The sequence below is a fragment of the Pagrus pagrus genome (assembly GCF_965226575.1).
Source record: "Pagrus pagrus genome assembly, chromosome: 9".
Taxonomy (NCBI): Eukaryota; Metazoa; Chordata; class Actinopteri; order Spariformes; family Sparidae; genus Pagrus; species Pagrus pagrus.
Window position 1 is genome coordinate 16275556 of NC_140193.1, and position 23824 is coordinate 16299379.

General features: G+C 39.6%; 1 protein-coding gene across 2 annotated transcripts in view; it reads right to left on the reverse strand.

Moving 5' to 3' along the window:
- csrnp3 (cysteine-serine-rich nuclear protein 3) overlaps nucleotides 1–21591 on the reverse strand; it is a 30954-nt gene extending 9363 nt beyond the window's left edge. Inside the window, exons 1-2 of one of the 2 annotated variants that reach the window (XM_084363088.1) lie at nucleotides 21216–21591; nucleotides 19166–19206 (exon numbers count right to left, since the gene is read on the reverse strand). The gene's annotated coding sequence lies outside the window, so the exon portion shown is untranslated. Of the gene's footprint in view, nucleotides 1–3490; nucleotides 3878–19165; nucleotides 19207–21215 lie in introns of those variants that run through there. The other variant, XM_084363089.1, reaches the window with a different exon arrangement.
- Nucleotides 21592–23824: the final 2233 nt, after the last annotated feature.

The following is a 23824-nucleotide window of genomic DNA, read 5'->3' on the forward strand; positions in this document are numbered from 1 at the left end:
TACTCAGGTGATATTCTGTGTCCTATTTGTGTTAGAGTATGAATTTGACATATTGCACCTTTAAGAGTTTCAAGAATATTTTTTGATGGTTTTCAGGATAATATCGTGATGTCGGACAGGATAATCGTGACATGAAATTGTCATATTGTCCCATACATGGTCACCACAGAGCAAATTAAAAAATCTATACGATAATGTAGCCTTTAATCTGCTACAGTAATACTGATGTGTCATAGAATATTGTAAATATAAATAGCAAAAATGGCCCAAAAGATTACATCCCTGCCACAGATCATTTTGACAGATATTACTATTGTGATATGCTTCACGATTATTATTATAATTAACATTTTTGCATTACAGTTTTCATTTTCACTGAAAAAACTATTTAAAACATGATGATGTGACAATTGTTGGGGATTTGTAGGTTAGGGCATCTCAGCAGCACTCTAGTTCTTCATTATAATGCTTGTTTTGTCACACACACCAATAGAAAACACTGAAGGAGAGGAAAAAAATAGTAGTAATAGGTGTCCTTTAAAGTAGCACTATATAGTTTTGGAAAATAAATTCAAACTAAAAGAAATGTAATTTTTCAATATCAATGAGGTAATAATATAAACTCAAAAGTATTATTGTAGTAACTGAGTAAACAAACCCTCCACAGAGGGAAATAAGGTCCCCATAACACTGTTTGAAGCCAGAGGGGTGGTGGGGTCCGCCAGATATAAACAAAGTACAACTCCTTTGAGGTCAATTTCTTTATTTAGTTTACTCAGTCATGAAAACAAAGAGAGTTTGTTGAGACATGAAAATCAATCACTAAAGATTTTTCTTCCCCAAAAAGTGCTCCTATACTGCAATTTTACTAATGTTTGGATTAAAGGTGCAATATATAAAGATTGACCACCTGTCTAATTCATACTCAAAGCAAATTGGGGGCAGAATATCAACAGAATAACCGCTTACTGCTGCTAACTGTAGCTGCCATTAGCTAGTGAGCTCAGTCAGCCATGCAGCTATAGAGGTTTGGACTGGGAGCTCGGGGACCGGGGTGTAGATATCTGTGCCACACACAACAGACATCTAACTCTTCACATTCTGTTGATCATTTTAGTTCATTTTTGAACATTTCAACTAAAATTCTTACATACTGCCCCTTTAACTGCGCAGCCCTGCGTTTCAGTAAAATCTGTGTAAATGTTCGTGGCTCCAGCTCTTCATACAGAGGCGGCTGTAACAGGAGTGATACAGAGCACTTCAATGTCAAATGAGAGGGGCCATTAACTCCCTTTGACTGATGAAGCAATTAGACAAATAAACAAGAACAAGCTCATCAGTCAACTACACTAAAACTAATCAGCATTACACTGGGACTGCCTCTAATAACTTCTGCATTCTATCTGTCAAACAGTATATAATTTTAATTACAGCTTTTACCCCCTTTTGAATTACATCCTTCCATTATTCTTCAAAGTGTAATAATGATCGTAATGTTGCAGGACTAGCTGGAACGTCATGTCACATTTCAAAATAAACCCAGTAACACAACAGTGCTGCTGTAGCACAGCGAGGCTCGCTATGACTGGCAGCTTTTCCCTCGCTGCTTTCTTTCTTGGAAACTGGAATCAGTAAAGACAGCATGCATCTCCTTCGCCCAGTCCCCGCTCTGTCTATCAGCCAGAGCAGCTTGTGGGGGAGTTCCATTCACAGACAGCCACAGTGTTTCATCTGAGCTCCGCTATCGAGTCATTACAGATGCAAATGCTGCCTGAGAGAAAAGAGGTGCGACCCGGAGAGGACTAGCGCTGCCAGCGAGAGGGTCATTGTTCCCAGGAGGCTGTGCTTGTTCAGTGCGGTGACATGGCACCACCAGCATTTGGAGACCCTCCAGAGTCAACAACTCTACCTACAACTGAGGAATGTGAGGCATCCTCCATCTGGGAGAGGGAGAGAGTGGAGGAGAGAGCAGCCTGTCAGGGAAACCATGTCTTTTCAGAAAGAATTCATTTGGAAGTGAAATCTGCGAGAGATATTTCAGATTGACAAGAAACCAACATTCTTCTTTTTCTTCTGAATAAATATGACACGGCATAGTGATATTAAAGGAGCGCTGTGAAGTTCTGGGGAAGAAATTTTAATCAGAAGATTTTTTATGCCTAAATAAACAAAATAAACAAACTCTCTTCGTTTTCATGACTGAATAAACAGAATAAACAAACTGGCCTTAAAGGACAACACAGTTTCATGCTGTTTTACTTTGTTTATACGTGGCGGACCCTGCCACCTTCCTAGCTTCAAACAGTGTTCTGGGGACCTTATTGTCCTCTGAAAACAGCTTGTTTATTCAGTTATAGAAAAAATACATTTTTCGTTTGTATTATTACCTCATTAATATTGTAAATAATACAAGTTTGAATTTCTTCCCCAAAACTACATAGTGCCCCTTTAATGTATGTAAATCTATTCTAGTAGTAACCCAACATAAAATTACGAACCTGACAACGAGCATAATATGTCCCCTTTAACTAATGAACTAATCCTGAACTAAAATATTGAATTAGTCTTGTGAGATTTAAAAATAAGCAAAGAAACTGGATTATTCATTTCACTTCATCTGTTTGCCAACAGGAGTGGAAATTTCCAGCAGAAACGACCTGTGCAATTTCAGTCCATTTCCTAGCGAGGGTCCTAATTAGATACCATTGTTGAAAACCTATTTGTATGCTTAGCCCTCAGCTGATGCTGCACTAGGCTTTGATGCCAAAAATGGTTTCCATGGAGATTCTAATGTACTCTCTCAACAACTAGGGCTCTCTCTTACGACAGCATCTCCAGTGTTACATACTGTATGGAGAGCTTCTCCGCAGTAAAGCATCAATGTTAGAGCAACTTAAATGATGTCTGAACATTTATCACACGTCCTTTCAGTACTGGTTCATTTCCATGTTGTTATAACAGCATGAAAAGTTAAAATCTTGACACTGGATGACATCATTAACCACAGAGCTGTGGGTAATCTAGGGTGAACCTCTCTCTTTGTGGCTAAATAAAAAACAGAGATTGTTGCTGCTCTCCAACAGCTCTCTCTTTGTCTCCACTGTTGCCTTACCACTAATCACAGCCGGGCAGCATACACTATGGTACAAGGGAGAAAATCCCAGAGAAAATAATGCAGCAAAAGCCAGCTTGGAAAGCCCCTCCCTGTGTTTGCCTCTCATCAACTGTGGAAGACAAACTCTTGTCCTTAATCAACAGCAGCACACTTGCATTCTGAATTATTCTCCCCTCTCGTCACTCACAAGGTTCCCACAATAGCAACGAATCGATGTGACAACACGGGACTCAAAACACGCATCCCGAGTGATGCCATGAAGCCTATGGCATCTGGAGCAAGTCATGACACATGAGTCCCACAATGACCAGACTACACTTCTGTGTGTGTGTGTGTGTGTGTGTGTGTGTGCCGGCCCTCACAGGAACAACTGACCTGTATCCACTGGCAAGACTGTGACTCCTTTCACCTCTCCTCACAGCAGCACAGGCGCACAATCATAAATGTGGCTATTCAAAAAAACCATGATGAATGAAGAGGTTCCCATTTTATTCCAGTCTACTGACTTGCAGCGACCCCTGAGCTCCACGGGCATGAGGGGGAGAAAAAAAAGGTGCAGGAGCGTGAGAGAGACCTGTAAATTCTCCAGCTCAGGACCGCACTGTCGGCACCATATGCTTTTATTGTTGCAGGACTACTGTCTTTCTCACTTTAACTCTCTGTCTGTCACTGTGTTCCTCTCTCTCTCTCTCTCTCTCTCTCTCTTTCTCTCTCTGTGACCACACAAAGGCTCATTAGCTGCAGCCGGCTGAAAGGCAGGAGCCTGACTGGAGCAGAGTGGAGCAGAGCAGAGGCAGCCTGTGAGATCACATGGGTGGGATGTCTGAGAGAGAGAGAGAGAGAGAGAGTGAGAGAGAGAGAGAGAAAGTCAGGCGTGCCTCTGCTCCTGCTGTCTGCAGATATTTTTACCAACATGAGCCGGGGAAGGGGAGGAGGGCGAGGATGGGGGAGGAGGAGGAGGAGGAGGAGGAGGAGGTATGGGGGGGTCAGGAAGAGGGAAGAAGACAGAATGTTGGAGAAATGGATAAGTGCGGAGGGGATGCAGAGAGGAGGGGGAATAGTAAAGAGGAGGGGGAGAATGAGGAAGAGGTGGAGTGAGAGAGTGTAGTTAGAGAGAGGGGGGTGAGGAGAAGGAAAAGGGGGGACCATCTGATGCCAAGAACAACATAATAGGAGCATCAAGAGAGCAAAAAAGCCCCCCTACAAAATAAAAGCTCGAATCCAGGATAAATCAAATGGAATCGCAGAACATGACACCGTGTTCATAGAAAAAATGCTGGCAAAAAACAGAAAAAAAACCAGCTGCAAACTCGCTGTGCCCAGAAAATTAAGCAGGAGAATCATAAAGCTGGATGAGGCTGACAAGAAAATATCAACTATTTCATCCACGGGAAATAAGATTTGTCAGCTCGGAGGTAAATGTGCTCCCAACACTTCCTATGCCAGGAAGTTCTGCAGAAGAGTTAGTGGGGCCTCAGCCTGTGCAGTCAGAGAGCCATTATATCATTCTTGCACTCAATTGGACTGTATGTCAACATAAACGCTCCAGCACTTCCTCGCACAGGATAGCACTAAGCCTGGAGGCTTCAGCATTACAGTCTTTAAAAAACAAATGACTATGTCTGAGCAGCATACAGCACAGTAGGTAAGAATAGCAGAGTGCAAGGCTGCAACTAATAATTATTCCATTGTTGATCTATTTGTATGTTATTTTAAGGATAAGTTCACCTAAAAATGAAAATTCAGTCATTATCTACTCAGCCCCATGAGGATGGAAAGTCAGGTCGCAGCATTCTTCTTAACTACTGGAGTAGATGGGGACTTTTAAAACTTAAAAACTAAACCCAAAAAACACATACAATTGCTCCATACAGCTCGTCCTGCATAACCCAAGTGTTCACATTTATTTGAAAAGGCGTTTACAACCTTTTTAAAACCAAAACTTTTACTGTAGCTGCTAAGCTAAAAGTGTTAGCGCAGACCTTGTCCAAGGTGGGAAAGCGAGTTTGACCACGCAACATGGGTGTAAATAAAGTATTTTTTCCAATTATGCCATATGAGCTGTATGGAGCCATTTTATGTGTTTTTTTTCAATTGTTTTTCTTACATTTTAAAAGAAGTCCCCATCTACTTCAGTTGTTCAGGAGAATACTGTAACACTGTTTTGCTTCGAAATGTTTTGTGGACTACGAAACTTCCCCTGACTTTCCATCAACATGGGGGTGAGCAGATAATGACTGAATTTTCATTTCCGAGTGAACTGTTCCTTTAATTGATTAGTTGTTTGGTCTATAAAATGTTAGAATAAGTTGAAAAATATTGATTAATGTTTCCCAAAGACTAAGATGAAGTCCTCAAATGTCTCGTTGTTTTGTCCAAAGACATTCAGTTTACTGTCATAAAGTAAAAAAACAAGAAAATATTCATATTTAAGAAGCTGGAATCAGAGAATGTTGATTAGCCAATCAATTGATTAACAAAAAAAATGGCTAATAATTTGTTAGTTGACAACTAATCGATTGATTGTTGTAACTCTAACATAGTAAATTAGATTACTACTAAGCATTCACTTAAATCCTAACATTTGCATTTTTAAATGTCTCTCAAATGGATTTAAATCTGTTGTGGATTATCACTATTTGCATTTTTATACATTGTCTATAAAAGTCAACATTTATTGACAATCTCGTGTTGTGTCTTTGATGCAGCTTGAAGAAAAACAACAGTCATTCGACCCTGCAATGTTCTGCATCCTCACCAGTGTCCTCACTGCACCTCCCTCCCTCCCCCACTCCTCCTCCATCCCTGTTGTGCACCCTGCACATACTGTCTCTCTCTTGTGTACCATATAACCTCATCCAGCCACAGTCTAAGATACATTAGCATGCAGCTCTGAGTTCATTTGGTCTTGTACCTTCAGAGATAATCATAGATCTGAATCACTTTTAGCAGCAATTAGAGGTTACCCTGAACTGTGTAAATTTAGGAGGAGTAGTAGTAGTGGGGATAGTATATTATTTAAGGGTTTAGATCCCTTCTAATAGTGATGTTGTGCTAGTAAATGGCTCCTTTACAGTACGCGGTGTGCACGCAGGAAGCGAGGGGAAGTGTGCTGACTGTCCTCTGACAGACTCTGCTGAGCACTCAGAGATTACAGTTGGCTGTTACGGCTGAATCACAGACACCTCAGAACAAGCAGGCGTACCAACACAACTGCAGCAACAAGATACGCGTACGACATGAGCAGAGAGTGGACACAATAACAGAAACACCTATTCAGTCCAATACAGTTAGGAAGAAAATGTAATCACTTATTTTGTTTACCCTCTGTATGTATCTCTGACACAATACATGCAATACATATACATATGCACTGCATAGTTACTGAATTGGTCTGGATTACTGTACCACCTACTGTAGATACATGCTGCTGTATCTCATCTATCAGACTGGACTAATGAGAAGGCTGATATCTTCATCATCAAAATGTATGGATGACAGATCTGTTGTTCATGTCACAGTTGATGTGTGTGTGTCTCCACTGGACCCTGTAATAAAAATGATTACCGATGACATAAAAATAGGTCTGTTTGATCTGTGGGGTCTAGTTCTAGGCTACGTGGCACGGGTTTTGACTGTATACATACATATACTCACTGTTTGTTCAACCAAATAAACCCCTCTGTTTTCATTCCTTTAAAGGTGCAGTATGTAGTTTCTGGCAATACATTTTAATCAGAAGAGAAGGATTTTATGCCTTAACAGACTAAATAAACAAACTCTCTTTGTTTCCATGACTGAATAAACCGAATGTACTGTAATAATATACAATATATTCATTGTTTTAACCTGGCTGTTCTCCTGATCCCTTCCCTCCTGAACCTTTCATGAAATGTGTTATTAGATGACCCCATCTGCATCCCTTTAATGATTCACCACACATATGGGCTGCTGCCCTGTTGCATAAAATGCAAAACATAAGCTGGAGAGATGGCATTTGTTACACCATTGCACCAGTGATGGTGACCTATATTTGCTCTGACTTTCAAAAGGCTTTCCTATTTCAATGGAGGAAATTGAAGACAGCTGGCAAAAAAATAAACAAAGAGAAGGTTTAAATTAATTATTTGTGTAGCCGTACTCAGGTCATATGCAAAAGACCTGCCCAGCTCCCACTGTAACAGATGAAAGGTAACTGGCTTAGGCTTAAGTATGCTTTTAATGACGTAGAGTCAGATTATTAAAAAATAAATAAGCACATGTAGAAGTGCTCGTTGTTTCTCACATCAAATACTGTAGTTTCTTTTGTTAAGAATATGAAATACAGGTTGGTTGACCCTGTTTGTTTGCTTGTCTCCTGTTTTACAGAGCGTGACCAAAGTGGAAGCGGAGGAGCGCTCGCCTTTTGTCTCAACTATGACACAAGACCTGTCTCAAAAAACCTTTCTCTGATTGCTCTTTCCAGGGTCCTTTGGACACCATTAGTGTTACAAGACCTTTAGAGGGAGTGTATACGTTGAGTTTAAAGGTTGAAAAAAAACAATCATTAACAAAACATTTGACTCAAACTGTCTGGCTTCATGACAGCGTGACAGTTTAGCAGCAGCGTCATGAATCAGACCCGAGTCAACCAAGGATGAATCACTTCATCCACCCTGCTTATCACCTTCATAACATCCAATACAGCTATCTCACTGTAGGTGGATATAGCATTCAGAACAGATGGCAGGCTCTTTAACTTATATAGTTTCAAGTCAAAGGCGAAGGGTCTCCATCAGCTGCATACTGCAGCTAAACTATGAAGCTGCAGCGTACGCATGATAACGCCTCCGGCCATTGTTGAGAATTAGAAGTGTAGTGCACCAAGTCTGCATTTCCAACACCACAGAGAGCGAGTAGATAGAAGTAATCTGTGCTACACCCCAACATGTGTCATAGATCATATTTCATTGATGCAAAATATATTTATCAGCCTGGGAAATTTATATTAGCATCTATTGATAAGATGATAATATACTCTTTTTCAGTGAACTTCATTCATTTGGTGTGACAATACAAAGCAGGGTGAAAAGACATAATACTTCAACAAATCACAAATTACCACCAACAAACACAACAATTCTTTTAGAGATATTGAATATTAAATCATTACAAATGTCCCTGTATCAATCAGCACAACATTTAAAAAGCAAAGTGAAAACAAACCAAAGAAATGCCTCCTGAAAATGATGGACATCCACAGGAAAAGAGATCCATAAAAGGCCATATAGTTATAATGTGTGACTAAACCTACATACTGGCGAACAGGCACCTAGATATTAGAGACAGTGGTACAACGTCACAAAACACCAATACATGGAAGGACATTGCACAGGCAGACATCTCTTGGGTAGAGAGGTTTATGAAGCAGCCATAGTCCATGATAAATATTTTCCAACAGGTCACACAAGACAAAGACGAGGCTTACAAGAAAGAAGGCACATCCATGTTAATCCACGATTACCTGCACCCTCACTGACTCTGTGGAGTCTCGTGGTTCTCATGATCTTTCTCCTATTAGCCTGTAGGCAGCTATTTAAAGCAAACATACTCAGATCATGGAAGTGTTTAGATGAAGATTAAGATTAATTCCTATGAATATTGCTCGCTGGGAATATACTGCGAAAAGCGGGAAACAGCAGAGAGTCAAAGTAAACAAGTTAATAATGGAGAAAGATGAGCTGACGACCCAGATATTTTGCCCATGAGTTGAAGACCAAAAACACCAGTGACGACGGACTTTGCACTAACACATTAGCAATTCCAAACTAATTAGCCGATAGCATTAGTGGCTGTGCTTCAGCGTTAGTTTGTTCCATCCGTTAGTGATCAAAAATTGCTCACTGCAGCTTAAAAAGCACAGTATGTAATTTCTGTAAAGAGGTCTCACAATGATGTAGTTTGATGACGTTTTGAAGTTGAATGGGATCATGGGAGTTGTTGTCTTCATTGATAAACAACAACAAATCTGTTTGACTCAGTATGTCTGTATGACTCACAGACATGGTCAACATATTAAATTGATCATTGCTGGTAACATTTGGGATAATGTCAGTACACAACTCTAGGAAAATATACATTAATCAGCCAAAACATTAAAAAAGGTGACCGCTGACTGGAAAACCTTGGGTCCTTGTATTCATGTGGATGTTTCCGACAGACCAAATACACCTCCTCATGGCTACAGTACTGATATGATGGCAATGGCCTCCCCAGCAGGACAATGCACTCAAACACACCACAAAAGACGTTCAGAAATGGCTCTGGAAATGTGACACAGAGCCGAACCTGGTCTCAAGCAACGCAAGCAAGATACGGCAGTCTCACTTGCAGTATCCGGTCTTTATAGAGAGAAAAGACAAGGTATGGCCAATGTATCTGACCTGTTCAAACAGTCTGACAATGAGTTGAATATGTAACATAGTTATTGATATTCAGTGCAAAAAATTTCATTAAACAAAAAACAAATAACTTAAAAAAATTTAAAAATGTTCTTAATTTCTCCTCAATCCAAAGAATATCCCCTCCTCATCATTTTTAAACAAATACTAGCCAGACTAAAACAAACAATAAACTGAACATATAAAATGAATTTAGGCATTCAAGCCATCATGTCTCAAGTCAAGTCACGAGTCTCTCAGTTCCAAGTCGAGAGTCAAGTCAATTATTTCCTGTTAGGTCAAGTTGCAAGTCATCAAAACACTGAACCAAACCAGCCAAACTAGCCCTGAAATCCTTTAGATCTAAATCTGACTGAGCATCCAAGGCCCCACCTCACAACCGGCAGAAACCCAAATCAGCCACATAACTGCTCCATATTCTTGTGGCTGATCGATGTCAGTGGTTTTAATATTGTGGCTGGGGATTTATGCGGTCGGTACGTGTCAAAGAACATCCACATGAATGCCAGGATCTTGGGTTTCCCAGCAGAAATATTGCATTGTAAGGAGATGATCGATGTCATCTACTTCACCTGTCAGTGTTTTAAATGTTTATGTGTGTATATATTTAAATGTTTCTAACAGCAACACTGACATCCAGTAAGTCTGTGTCACAGAAGGTAAAATATAGAAGGTAAATATACATAAATCACTAATAAGCTTCTCACATATGTATTAACTAATTATTTGCATATAAATATAATTTTTAGACGACGCAGTTCCTCCAGGAGGATCATCGGACTCTGAGTGACAGCCAAATGTGTATGTTTGATGGAGCAGGGGTGGGGTTGGGTGGGTACAGATTGATATAGATTGCGGATTTGCTTCCTTGTTCTGTGTCTGCCAAATGCCTATGCCATTCAATATGGCCGGTCGCCTCACAGACTACTAGTGTTTCCACAGTGATGAAGCACACATTTATCCAGCGCAGATGGCTTGGCAGATCTTTTTATTAATTCTTTCTTTTTTCTTTTTTTAAATGTGAGAAACATTTATTTTTTTTCCATTGCGGCAGACCCCGTCTGAGCGACTGAGGGTGCATTCCAGCGGAACCAAAGACAAACCCTGAAACCACAAAAGATCCTGGGCCGTGCATTGCAGCCAGTCTGAGCTCAAACTCATCCATCACTGATGTCGCACGCTGCCATACACGGCAACCTTGAACGAGAGTGGGAGAAAGCTCAGCAGAGAGAGGGGAGATAAATAGATAGATATGGAGGAAGAGGCTTGGTCTCAGCTGGACTCCCCTGAGGAGAGGCTGTGGCCTGGATGATTATACAGCTACAGATGATGTCAGCGGAGGATCCCTGCCACCGAGAGAACACAAACACACACAAGGCCACAGTCGAACGTGTTTGCAGCGGGCGCCTTAATCTGTATGCGGATGTATCTGTAATCGTGTTTAGGAATAACACAATGAACTGGCACGTTGCTGACCACACACTAGATTTAAATCAACGCATTGGATAAACAGACCAAAATCCAAATGCAATTAAAGGTGCACTATGTAGTTTTGGAGAATACATTTTAACAGGAAGAGAAAAATCTTCATTAACTGATATTTAATGTCTAAACAAACTAAATAAACAAACTCTCTTTGTTCTCATGACCGAATAAACTGAATAAACAAACTGACCTTAAAGGACAACACAGTTTCATACTGTTTGACTTTGTTTACATGTGGCGGACCCTGCCACCTTTCAAACAGTGTTCTGGGACCTTATTTCCCTCTGAGAACAGCTTGTTTATTCAGTTATAAAATATAAATATTTCTGAGTTTGCATTATTACCTCATTAAAGAGGCAATATGAATGGATTCTAGTTGAAAATGTTGAAAAATTCACTAAAATTACCAGCAGAATGTGATTAAATAACTGTTTTGACGTTATGATGTCTTTGTTTTGTGTGGCAGAAGTTAGCATGCTGACCAGCTAGCTGCGGCCCCTGCTGGCCCAAAGCTCCTGCGATAGCAGTGTAAACAATAACAGTCTCCTGGTGCGCTAACTCTCAGTCTGGACCGCTAGCTGCACGACTAAATGAGCTAACTAGCTAATGACAGCTACAGTTAGCAGCAGTTAGCAGTTACTCTGGTGATATGCTGCCCCCTATTTGTTTTGAGTATGAATTCGACAGGCAACCAATTCTTAGATATTGCACTTTTAATGTAATTATTTAAATTGTGATTTTGAATTTCTTCTCCAAAACTACATAGTGCACCTTTATGCTAGAATAGTCTTTTATGTATGCCCAATTTGCAACCTGCCTACAATTGCTGCACGCTGGCTGCAGAGCGAAGACAAAACCGCCTGAAAAACACACTTCTCTGCGGTTAAGTTCAGATGGGTAATTTATGCAAACAAATAACATTAATTGTCAAATATAGCCGTCTTCATCATTAGTCAGCTTTGAAAGAATTCCACATGCACGAGGGACGTAAACACTGAACAATTAAAAACACAAAGGAATCCATTTAAGGAAATGTGGCGACATCTACAGATTTATGCAAATGAGCCTTCACATGCGCTCTGTACATTTGTTAACTTGCACTTGCCTCAGGCTGCAGACAGATCTGCTCCACACACATGAAAGAAGGGGGCGGGTAGGGGGAGGGAGGGAGGGAGGGAGGGAGAGCCAGAGAGAGAGAGAGAGGAGGGGGAGGGAGGGAGGGCGGGAGGAGAGAGAGCACAGCCCGCTGCTCAGCACTCAGCACACGGAGGAGCTGCAGCCTGGTGATGCCTGCTGCAGCCTCCCTCCCGCAGCTACAGTACAGACGAGTGCTGGGAATCATTGATCTGTTCTTCCTCCTCGTAGAACAATAGAGGAAGCATGGCTCCTTATTAACCACATGGGTCTGGAGCAAAGGGTGGCAGCTACTCTAATACTGCACAACTAGCCGCACATGTTTGATTTGATCATATTAAAGCATAAACAACTCTCTGTATTTGCGTGTGAGAATACTCTCGATGAACCCATTTGACTCCTGACATGATGTGTGTTTCTATTCTTTCACCCCACACAGCTTCAGCAGTGTTTTAATTAAACAGAGCTACGCGATGAAATTAAAGTGTAATCTTTGAGGAAACATTTCATCCGGCATCTCGCTCGCCTTTGTTGTTACAGGCAGCGATCAAAATATGTCGTATCAGACGAGTGTGAACGGGCGAGCTCCACGTTCAGACTAATGTTTTGATTTGCTGTAATTCAAGTCACACAGCGCGGAGGCATAATCAGGTGCTCTCACCCTCGTGTCAATCACAATGCTCCCCTAAATTATTCAGGGCTCTATATTTTATTTATGACTATATTTTCCCATGCCACCTGAAAGTTCGCAAAAGCCGGTTTTGCTGGCAGAAACAGAGCTGCCAAAGCATTTCATAGAGACAGGGCCCGCTTTCATCTCTCGCACAGGCTGGGAAAGCTGTGGGATGTGGGGTTCATATTCTGCAGACAAGCCTTATCATTTATATATAGCCAGTATCATGTTGAGATCTTGAATCATTTTTTTATATGCAAAACATTCGCGCTGTTATCTGAGAACGTGCGGGAAGTAGGCCAGCTCTGCATGTGATTAAAGTATATGGTGAATTAGAGTGATATGAGGAGCAAAGTGACACAAAATACTTCCTGAGAAGAAACCATGTGAGTCGTTATCGAGGATACACACCTCATTTCACGGGTGTTATTGTTATTGTTTGTTTAATTTTGCCCAAAGTCTTGTTAAAGTCTGATCATGGATACATACTTACTTGGTACCGTGCTCATTTTTATACTTCTTGTAACAAGAATTCACAAGTGCACCATAAACATTACTTAAAGGGGCACTACGTAGTCTTGGAGATGAAATTTAAACCCAGAATTTTAATGTTTACAATATTAATGAGGTAATAACACAAACTCATACATATTTATTTTTTCCATAACTGAATAAACAAGCTGTTCTCAGAGGGAAATAAGGTCCCAGAACACTGTTTGAAAGGTGGCAGGGTCCGCCACTTATAAACAAAGTAAAACAGTATGAAACTGTGTTGTTCTTTAAGGTCAGTGTGTTTATTCAGTTTATTCAGTCAGAGAGTTTGTTCATTTAGTTTGTTTAGACATAAAAAAAAATCAGTCAATGAAGATCTTTCCCCAAAACTACATAGTGCAGCTTTAAAATAAAAAAATAAAAAACACCTTGTATTTATTTCCCTTCTAAATTATAATTCTGTGATGATGTTGTCAGGATGATAACGTTGGGATCCTTTGATGGCAGCAGTAGTGTTAAATTTTAAAAAGATCAGTTGGTTTTAATCGCTCAATCTCAAACACATGCCTTTTTGTTGATTACATGAGAGATTAAATAATCAAACATTTGGATAAACTGTGCTGCGGTGACTGAAGATCAAAACATTTGCTCACTTATCTCCATTGCACAAATTGCATTATCTAATCTTTTGGTCACGAAGATCTTTGTCAGAGCATGAGACAAACCAAATTGTCCAAATACACGCAAAAAAAAAGGTGGCTGAACTGTTATTTGTGGCTATTGCATTTGCTATTCCATGCACGGCAGCAGACTATTCTTAACCATTTAAACTGGAGCATCAGGTCCCGACCACCATGTGGCGGACCCCAACATCACGTCCACAATGCAAGTTGACTATTATCCTTGTTGCTCTTTATCGTTTTGAGATATGGCATCATGCATTCAAAACGGTGGAGGGAAGAGGAGATGCACCAAGTAACACATTTGGATCAGCTGTTTAATAAGGTGTTTGAAATGCTTTAATCCAGATTTAAATACATTTTTTCTCTTTCATTTTCATCTGTGACTGGTCATACATCTGTCCACTCCAGTGGACGCTATGCACCAGAGACTTTATTCTGCCTATTTAGTTTGTTTCATTAAAATTATGATATGAGGACATTTTCCTCTTTTAAAAGTCCTTAAAATAACATAGATTATAAAAAAAACTTGATTGATGATTTTTCATTTGTTTAAGAGTAAAAAAGACCTAAAACTACGACTCTGTGATTGAATTATTTATGTATGAAAGGATCATTTAAAGCCAGTGAAGATTTGGTGTCAAATCCCCCACAAAATTATAATACTCGTGACTAAATGAGCAACAAATAAATTTAGAGTTAGACAAATCATCCTTAGATATAACTTATTAAGAAATTGACAGTCAAAAACAAAAACAACTGTCACCAGATTCTGTTTTAAATGTTCGGTGCTAAATGCTGATTTGTGCACAAAAGTATGTGGCACCATGTTTTTCCAACTGAGCCCAGCCTGCTTCAAACCAGGGAGAAAGCTAGAAATACATAAATCACTCAAATGCAAACCAAAACTGTAAAAAAAAAAAAAAAACACTATGCCACTTGTGTTGTTTTTGTTTGCTTGTATTTCATTTTGCTGTTGCCATTGTTTGCACTTAATGTCTGTTTTCCCACAGAGTGTTGTTCCTGTCATGTCTGCCTTTTATTATGTTCTGCATCACTTAATATAAAAAAAATCATTTTAACTATGACTGAAAATGTTCATGTAGGACCCCATTACTCATAGGGAGAAGCTAATTGAGAAAAACCTTTTAAAAAGCCTCTAATCCAGATTTTTAAAAGCTAAAATCAGACATTATATAAACTGTTCCTTGTTTATTAGTATATGTTACCTCTTTTACAACATAAACCTGGTCAAAATGGCAGCATGGAGAAGTCAATTCACAGTCACATAAGATCACCTTAAATCTATTTTAAATTTACATACAGCACAACAAAACAGGGCATGAGACACTTGTTTAACTATCTAAAGAATTACATCTCTCATCCAACATTTTATGATCGTGGTGTTTGAAAGCAGCATTTCCAAATAAAGTTTATGTTGTAAATTATTACAAGCTCAGGCTGCATAACTCTGATTTGTTGTAAAGCTGCTTCCATTAATCAATCAGTTGCCAACTATAACATGAATCCCAAGCTATTATTTTGATGATCAATTAACTGGTTTGAATAATTTCCAAAGGAAAAAGTCTAAATTCTCTGATTCCAGCTTCTTACATGTGAATATTTGTTGGTTTCTTTCCTCCTCTGTGACAATACACTGAATATCTTTGGTTTGTGGACAACATGAGACATTTCAGGGTTTCAGCTTGGGTTTCTGGAAACACTGTGCACATTTTTCACCATTTTCTGACATTTTACAGACCAAACAACGAATCAAGTGAACGAGAAAGTAGTCGACATATTAATCGACTCGGAAAATAATCATTACTTGCAGCCCTAATGTGCTGTGCAATGGAAGTAAATGGGCATTCCCGAGCTTATCTAAAATGGTTTGATCTTAATGAATCAGCACTTGTTTATCAAAGTGAATGTTTAATCTGCACTGATTACAGAATGTATGCAAAAAACAAATAACGACAGAATCACTTCATATGTTGATGTCTGAGCTCACACTGGCTGTTTAAAGCGTTCATGTACTAGCATAACATGCACTGACAGATAAAACTCGTCTTTTTTTCTTAACACTTAATTAGCTGGCAGCAGACAAAAGATTTCAAATAGGTGTCATGGCAACATCTCAAGAGAGCACAATCCTGAACCGTGAAAGCCCAGAGCTCAGCCAGGAAGGAGCCAAACACACAAAAAGAGTCACATCAAAAGCCTCTAAATTGGAACCATGAACCCTGCTGAGACTCACAAAGCTGCTCTGTAATCTAAAAGGTTGATATTAGCTCACACTACAATCCTACTGTATACTTCATTGATGCTGGAGATTTTAATTCTGTGTCTGGGAAAGAGAAACGACAAATACAAACATGCACAGTTGACAATTAATGGGAAACATAAGCGCTGGGAGAGCCAGTGGGTGTTTGGTAAGGAGATAAATTGTGTTTATGACGCAGAACATTTTGACAGATCAGGACTACGATCCGTACAGAATCACAGAATGCTGCCTGGCCAACAAATATTATATTAGAAAGATAAGATTAGATTAAAATATATCGTCATTGCACACAAGTATTAAGACAACAAAATGCAGTTTGTGTTCATGGTTCATGGTAAATCTAAGTGCTATACGAAGGTAACTGGACTTGCTTGGGTTTCTTGAATTAAGAAGATGAATCAATTAATTGATTAGTTGTCAACTATTACATTTATCAACAGCTATTTTGATCACCAATTAAAGGATTTCAGTAATTTTTTAAAGAAAAAAAGTCAAAAGTCACCGATTCCTGCTTCTTAAATGAATATCTGTAAAATGTTCTGGTTTCTCTCCTCCTCTGTGTCAGTAAACTGAATATATTTGGGTTGTGGATGACAACTATAAAGTGACTGTAAAATAATCATTAGCTGAAGCCCTTGTCTTGTCCTAATTAATTGGTAAAATCCAAAAACCTAGAGGAATGTCAAAGAATCTGCTCATTTCTGGAAAACATGGAGTGGTTATACACTATTTATTCATGGTAACTGGGGTAAAAATAGGATTGACTGCTTTGTATGCAGGTATATAAAATTATGAATGAGCTGTGTCAACATATATATGTACAGTATGAGTCCTTCTCTTCTTTTTATATTAAGTTGGGGTTTTTTTACATTTTGAAGGTGCACTTTGTAGTTTTGGGGAAGAATTTTCAATCGGAAGGGAAAGTACTAAATAAACAAACTTATTGCTGAGGAAACTGCATAAACATACTGACCTTAAAGGACAACACAATTTCATTTTTTTTATATTTGGTGGACCCTGCCACCTTTCTAGCTTCAAACGTGTTCTGGGGAAATTATTTTCCTCTGAGAACAGCTTGTTTATTCAGTTATGGAAAAGAAAATATAATTTCCGAGTGTGTATTATGAGTTTTTATTATTACCTCGTTGATATTGTAAATATTAAAATTCGGAGTTTGTTCTGAAGTGTATTATTGTAGCCTGCTGTGGAGGGAAATTCTGTGCACTATGTGGAGCTATATTCTATGTATGTTTGGAAGCTTTTTAGTGTATAACTTTACTCATCTTATCCATGTCAAGCAAGGTGTAAAGCAACCTTGGATCTGTTATAGAACAATAACAATTACAACTCCAGCAGATTTTTTTATTTCTTGCTTTAAGGTGCAATATGTAAGAACTGGCCAAACAAACAGGGGGCAGCATATTATGAGAGTATTCTCGCTGGCGTTAACTAGTTAGCTCAGTTGAGCATGCAGTTAGCGGTCGTTTTAGCGGACTGGTGTTGTTTACTATGGGACTATCAACTCTTGAGGTGCAAAGCGGCTAGGGACTAGCTGGTAAGCATGCTAACTTCAATAGATATCTCTGCAACACGATGCATAGACGTCCCCGACATTACATCAAAATGGTTATTTCTTCACATTCTCTTCAAAATGTCCGTTAATTTGTGAATGTTTTAAACTAAATTTCTTACATATTGCACCTTTAATCCGATTCACAATCCAGCTCGTCTCCCCTACATCAGTTGACAACCTGACCCGTAACCTGACTCCTGGTCGAGCTTAAAGCCGTGAATTCTTGTTGCTCCCACATAAAAAGGAAACTAAATTGATTTAGCTGTGCTACCCGTATGTGTGTGTGCGCAGACAGCAGCCTCCTGCAGAGAGACTCTCCTTAGCGCTGTTAAGCCACAACACCTTCCCTGTGAATCTTTAATAGACCACATTCACTGTTATCAAGCTTTAGCCATCTGTGCTACAGTATGTAATAGCAGCATGGGCTGAAATTACTTATTCAAATAAGCCAGCTTAATGATACTGCTTTGCACAAGTAAATACATCTCCTTAATGTTTCAGTGTCCTTTAACTCAGTGCCACGTGTACTAATTAAATTCTGCTCCCTCTGAGGACTGGGTGTTGATAGACGGAGGAGACAGATGGATTGAGGAGGGAAAAAATACACAGTCACAAGAAGAGGGGCCCCCCACTCCCCGCAGACACACACATCGCCCACCCCACCTCCCCCAGAGTCCTCACCTTTCAGATCTCAATCACAAAGATGGAAATGGTTGTGTGGTTGTGCGCGCATGGTCGCATGTTTGAGTGCATGCTTTCGCACATAACGATGGACTGTTGCCTTTTCGTTCTGACAAAAGAGGCTGGCAGAGGTACAGTAAAGAAGGCAGGGAAGCATAACGATGCTGCCATGTTCGAGCCTAATAAAAAAAAAAAGATATTTCTGCATCATTTGATTACAATAATGTAACTAAACATCTTGTAAATATGTCAAAGCCTGTGATTTCCCCCTTATTTCCAGCACCGTCAGTTGATTTGCAGAAAAAAAATAATAATATCAAGCTCATAAGAGAACACACTCTAGAAAGAATATGTCCCCTTTTCATCATTTTGATATCAGAGGCATCTCTCGGGTGTAATCCAGTGAGAATAGCGCAGCTGTCTGTATTGACTAAACACTGCTGTCTGCATCAACATCACATCATATCTTGTTATCAGAGGGTCTTTTGTGGCAGCGTAGCAACAGTTGTGCGAGCTTTGAACCATCCATCTCGCAGGCATGAATTCAATATGTTAATGTGTGGTGAAGACTGGATATTTCAGACGGCGAGAGGGAGACGTGGTCTTACCTTTAGCAAAATATATTAAACTGGAGCGACCCGCCTCTGTTCTGTGAAGAGAAGACGGGAACAATATCAATAATTTGCACTCTGCAGCCAATACCAATAGTAACTCTGGATTTATCATGCAAAAGGCGACTTGAAATAATGTTTTATGCAGTTTGTTGTACCAGCCAACACGAGGTGCCACAACAAAGCTTTCATTTTGTAACGCACGTGTCGTTTAACACAGGTTTTGTCAGGCAAAATTTGTCATTTCAGCACTGATGTATGGATGATTGACAAGAGCTTAATGTGAATGTCTTTGTGAGCCACTCTTTCTTTTTATAGCCGTGTGTGTGTGTGTGTGTGTGTGTGTGTGTGTGTGTGTGTGTGTGGGTGGGTGGGGGGGAGGTATGAGGGGATCCCCGGGGAGGCAGGAGGGGAACAGACTCTCTGCCTCCTCTGCCCGTTCTGCAGGAGGCTCTGCAGGGAACCAGACTCTCTCCTGTCCCTGCGGTCCGCATGAGAGCCTCTCAGCCAGTTGGCCATATACCAGTCAGCTGGCTCCTAGTCGAGCAGCCCTGAATGACACACATGTGCGACCTCAAATATAACACACAAAGTGGACCGCATCTCTTAGGCTCTGTGTCTTTCATAGGGCTGTGCTGAGCAATAAAATGGTCTGAATCTGATAGGGCTGGGTGATTCGGCCTGGAAATAATACTGTTTTGTAGTCATTTATAGGCTATTTTCTCACACAGTATGTATCTGGATATTTTGAAATCTCCTCAAAAGCACATCATGAATGCTAGGACTGGGTGACAAAATCAAATAATGCCACAATCTTTCTGACCACACAGGGCTCCAGGGTGAGCCTATTTTTGTTGCACATCCACTGAAAAATCTGCAATGTTTTATTTTAAAGGGACACTATATAGTTGGGAGAATAAATTCAAACTAAGAATTTTAATATTTACAATATTAATGAGGTAATAATACAAACTCTTTTTTTCTGTTGTTACTTTTTCTTTTCCGTAACTGAATAAACAAGCTGTTCTCAGAGGACAATAAGGTCCCCAGAACACTGTTTGAAGATAGAAAGGTGGCAGGGTCCGCCACATATAAACAAAGTGAAACAGTATGAAACTGTGCTGTCCTTTAAGGTCAGTTTGTTTATTTAGTTTATTCAGTCATGAAAACAAAGAGTTTGTTTATTTAGTTTGTTTAACATAAAACAAGTCGGGATGAAGATCCAAAAAACTACATCGTGCACCTTTAAAAAAAAGTAATATTTTTAAACAAACTCCAACAGGGTGTGTAGACAGTCTCCTTTGAACAAACTGATTCCTGTTTTCAAGTATTGACATTAATCAAATCAAATGACAAAGCAAGGTGCACCACAGCACCCAGAGTGTAGAGCACTGGCAAATACCTCCATAATGATATTGCGACAATATTGTAGGGATGACTATCGATCCTTTCACTTAATGCCAACACAATGAGCTTTTTGATGAATAATCATCACTAATGTGTTTATAATGACTCGGTGGGAAAATGTAAGTACAAGAACAACTACAACAGTCTGGTAAGTTTGTAAAACTGGAACATTTTTAGCCTTTAAAACCAGGAAAAGACAACACACATGCTTCATCATGATATAACGATGGCCAAAATCTAAGATGATATACATAGTCTCACATCACGATAATGATACATATCATTGGGTACACAGTATATAGCCCAGCCCTGGGTCTATAGGAGGAACAAAGAAAGCATGGTCTACAATTATGAGTATGACTCTCTAATTTGAATGAGCGTGTATAGTTGCAGCAGATGTCCTGAGCAGAGTGACTGCTGAGGTGTGATGCCTGGAAAGAGTTTGACAAATGGACCATTCAGGGATGGGTCCCAACATACTGAGGTAACAAAAGCAGGCAAACACATAAAATGCCCAGTTAATTTATTCATTTGAGAAAAGAGATGATTAATAAATATAACAGGCGTGTGTTTTTATATTTAATGAACGTGCATGTGTTTAAATCAGGCCTATAATGACATTAAGATTGGTCCCACTCACCATTCATTTCGTTACTATCATGCAGCCAGTCAATGACGCCCCTCTTTCAATGGACTTCTCTCTCTTGTCCTCCTAAACCATGTCACGGTCTTCCACTGCGGAAATCCTGCTCCACCGCCGCTGCGCGATCATTAAAAACCGGGACCGGCTCCCCCGAGCAGTGTTGGACCGACCGGCACTGTTTGTCGCATATGAGAGCGCTTTATCAGGCTCTCCTTCCGGCTGCTCAGGGAACAATGGTGCAGCATCAGACTGACAGCTCCACGGACAACGTGACTCTCTCTGTCCAATCGTGGCTTTATGAAGCAGGAATGAGCCGCAGAGCTGCTGCTGCTGCTGCTGCTGTGGCCTCCAACACACCGTGTGATCATGACTGCTGCCAACCGAGGTGGGCTCACTTATGACTTTTAAACGTATTTGTGAGGATTTATGTGCAGAAATGGGTTTGAAGTGATCTAATTGCATGTTTTGTTTATGGGGATTTTTGGTCACACGGGTGAAAAGTGAGTCACAGACTCGATGTGGTGTTTCATTCAAGACTAAAACGAGATTTTAACAGAAGAAGTTGGTTTTGAATTCTTACATAGGGCTTTGTATTGTGATAGCTATCTGTCTCCACTGGGTTTAAAGTTATTTAAGAAAACTTTATACCACTGCTGCAACCTATGGAAGGGGATAAGGGCCACATGTGAAAAATCTATTTGAGTTTTTATGCAGACAAATCTTTTTTGTTTTTTAATATATGCATCTACAGAGCTTGTACAAAGCTGCTGTATTTAAATAAATGTATTTTCCTTAAAGGGGCACCATGTAGTTTTGGAGAAGGAATTCAAACTCAGAATTTTAATATTTGCAATATTAATGAGGTAATAACACACACTCATAAATATTTATTTTTCCCATAACTGAGTAAACAAGCTGTTCTCAGAGGAAAATAAGGTCCCCAGAACACTGTTTGAAGCTAGAAAAGTGGCAGGGTCTGCCACATATAAACAAAGTAAAACAGTGTGAAATGGTGTTGTCCTTAAAGGTCAGTTTGTTTGTTTGTTTGTTTGTTTGTTTGTTTGTTTGTTTGTTAAGGCATAAACAAAATCAGTCAGTGTAGATCTTTTTCTTCTGATTAAAATTTGTTCTCCAAACTTACATAGTGCAGCTTTAAAAAATATTGTTATTATGATTATATAACAGTGTTGGTATCGCACAAGGAAGTTAGATTATATCTGGACACAGCCTTGTAGGTACTTCCAGGTTAAATACCTAGATCTTCCTGGCTGTGAGGCTTATATCCAGTTTAGCGCCCGGCTAACTAGAATAGGGATAAAATATCACGCAGCTCTTCAAGACTTTCAAAATTTTATTGGACCAAATGGCTCCAGTTATGACAGTGAAACTAGTCATTTTGCGGGGGTTGTGATGCCCCTTCCTTGGGGGCTTGGTATCACATAGTGACCAAGAGTCTTGATTGCACCCAGCCCTAACATTAGCTAGTGTTTGCAACGTTGACGTTAACTAGCGATAGCAGCATTAACTTTAGCCAGACGTTAGCAGTGTTAACGTTAGCTAGCATTAGCGAACTTACTTTTTGCTAGGTAGCTTTAGCAATGTTAGCTAGTGCAACGAAATGGCAACCACTTAAGGGTGCAGATGAACACCTTTAAAGTCAGGAATTCTACTTTTATTCTCAGAAAAATACAAAATCAGAGTTCAGAGAAAAAGTCAGAATAATGACTTTTAATGCGCAGTATGCAATTTCTGCCACTAGGGGTCTCTCAGTCAAAACAAAACAAAAGTAGTAAGTAACCTAAGTAGGTAGTTAGCTATTGTCTTTATTGTTAAACAACTGTCATTGCTGATAAAAATGTATCTATGTCCAAAGCATAAATGTTCCTGTATGAGTTTATGTAAATACATTTTATGTTTAGTCATGTTGCTGACTTCCTTCCTTACTCTGATTCTATCCCGGAAGTTAAAAACCCAGAAACTAGTAAGCATTCACTTCTGGTTAGCTCATCTCGAAGTCAGTGGATTGTTTGAATGGGTTAAATGCCTGACTTTAGGTCTGTGGCTAACACAAGCTTAAAGCCAAAATAGCATTAGCATCATGGCTACCGCTAACAGCCTGGTTACTATCCAAAGCAAAAAACAACCGACCTATAAACCCAGATCTCAGAGTAAAACACCCGGCTGTATCAAGAAGTAGACAGGTGCTGTTACTAACTGATCTAGTAGAAAGGATGCCGGTTATGAAGCGCCTCAAGTCCCGGTTGTAAAGAGAAAGACATATCAGTACAGACATTGACACAACACTGAAAAAAAGCATCAACTCAACAAAACACACAACAAAATTCTAATTGTTTTTAGACATTTTAATGCAGAAATGTTAAATTTAATATTTCCCCTAGTGGCCCTAATCCTCTTCCCTATGCTACAATTTTATCACATCCTTCTTTAATGTATTGTATTACTGTGGTCGCTTTAATAGTTATGGTTTTCAAACAAGCCACACATGCTAATGAAAGTGATGAAGTTGAGAGGCTTATAAAAAGAAACAGCTGCCTTGGCAAACAGCCCTGCTACATCAGGTTTAATTAGTCCCTGCTGGGTTAAAT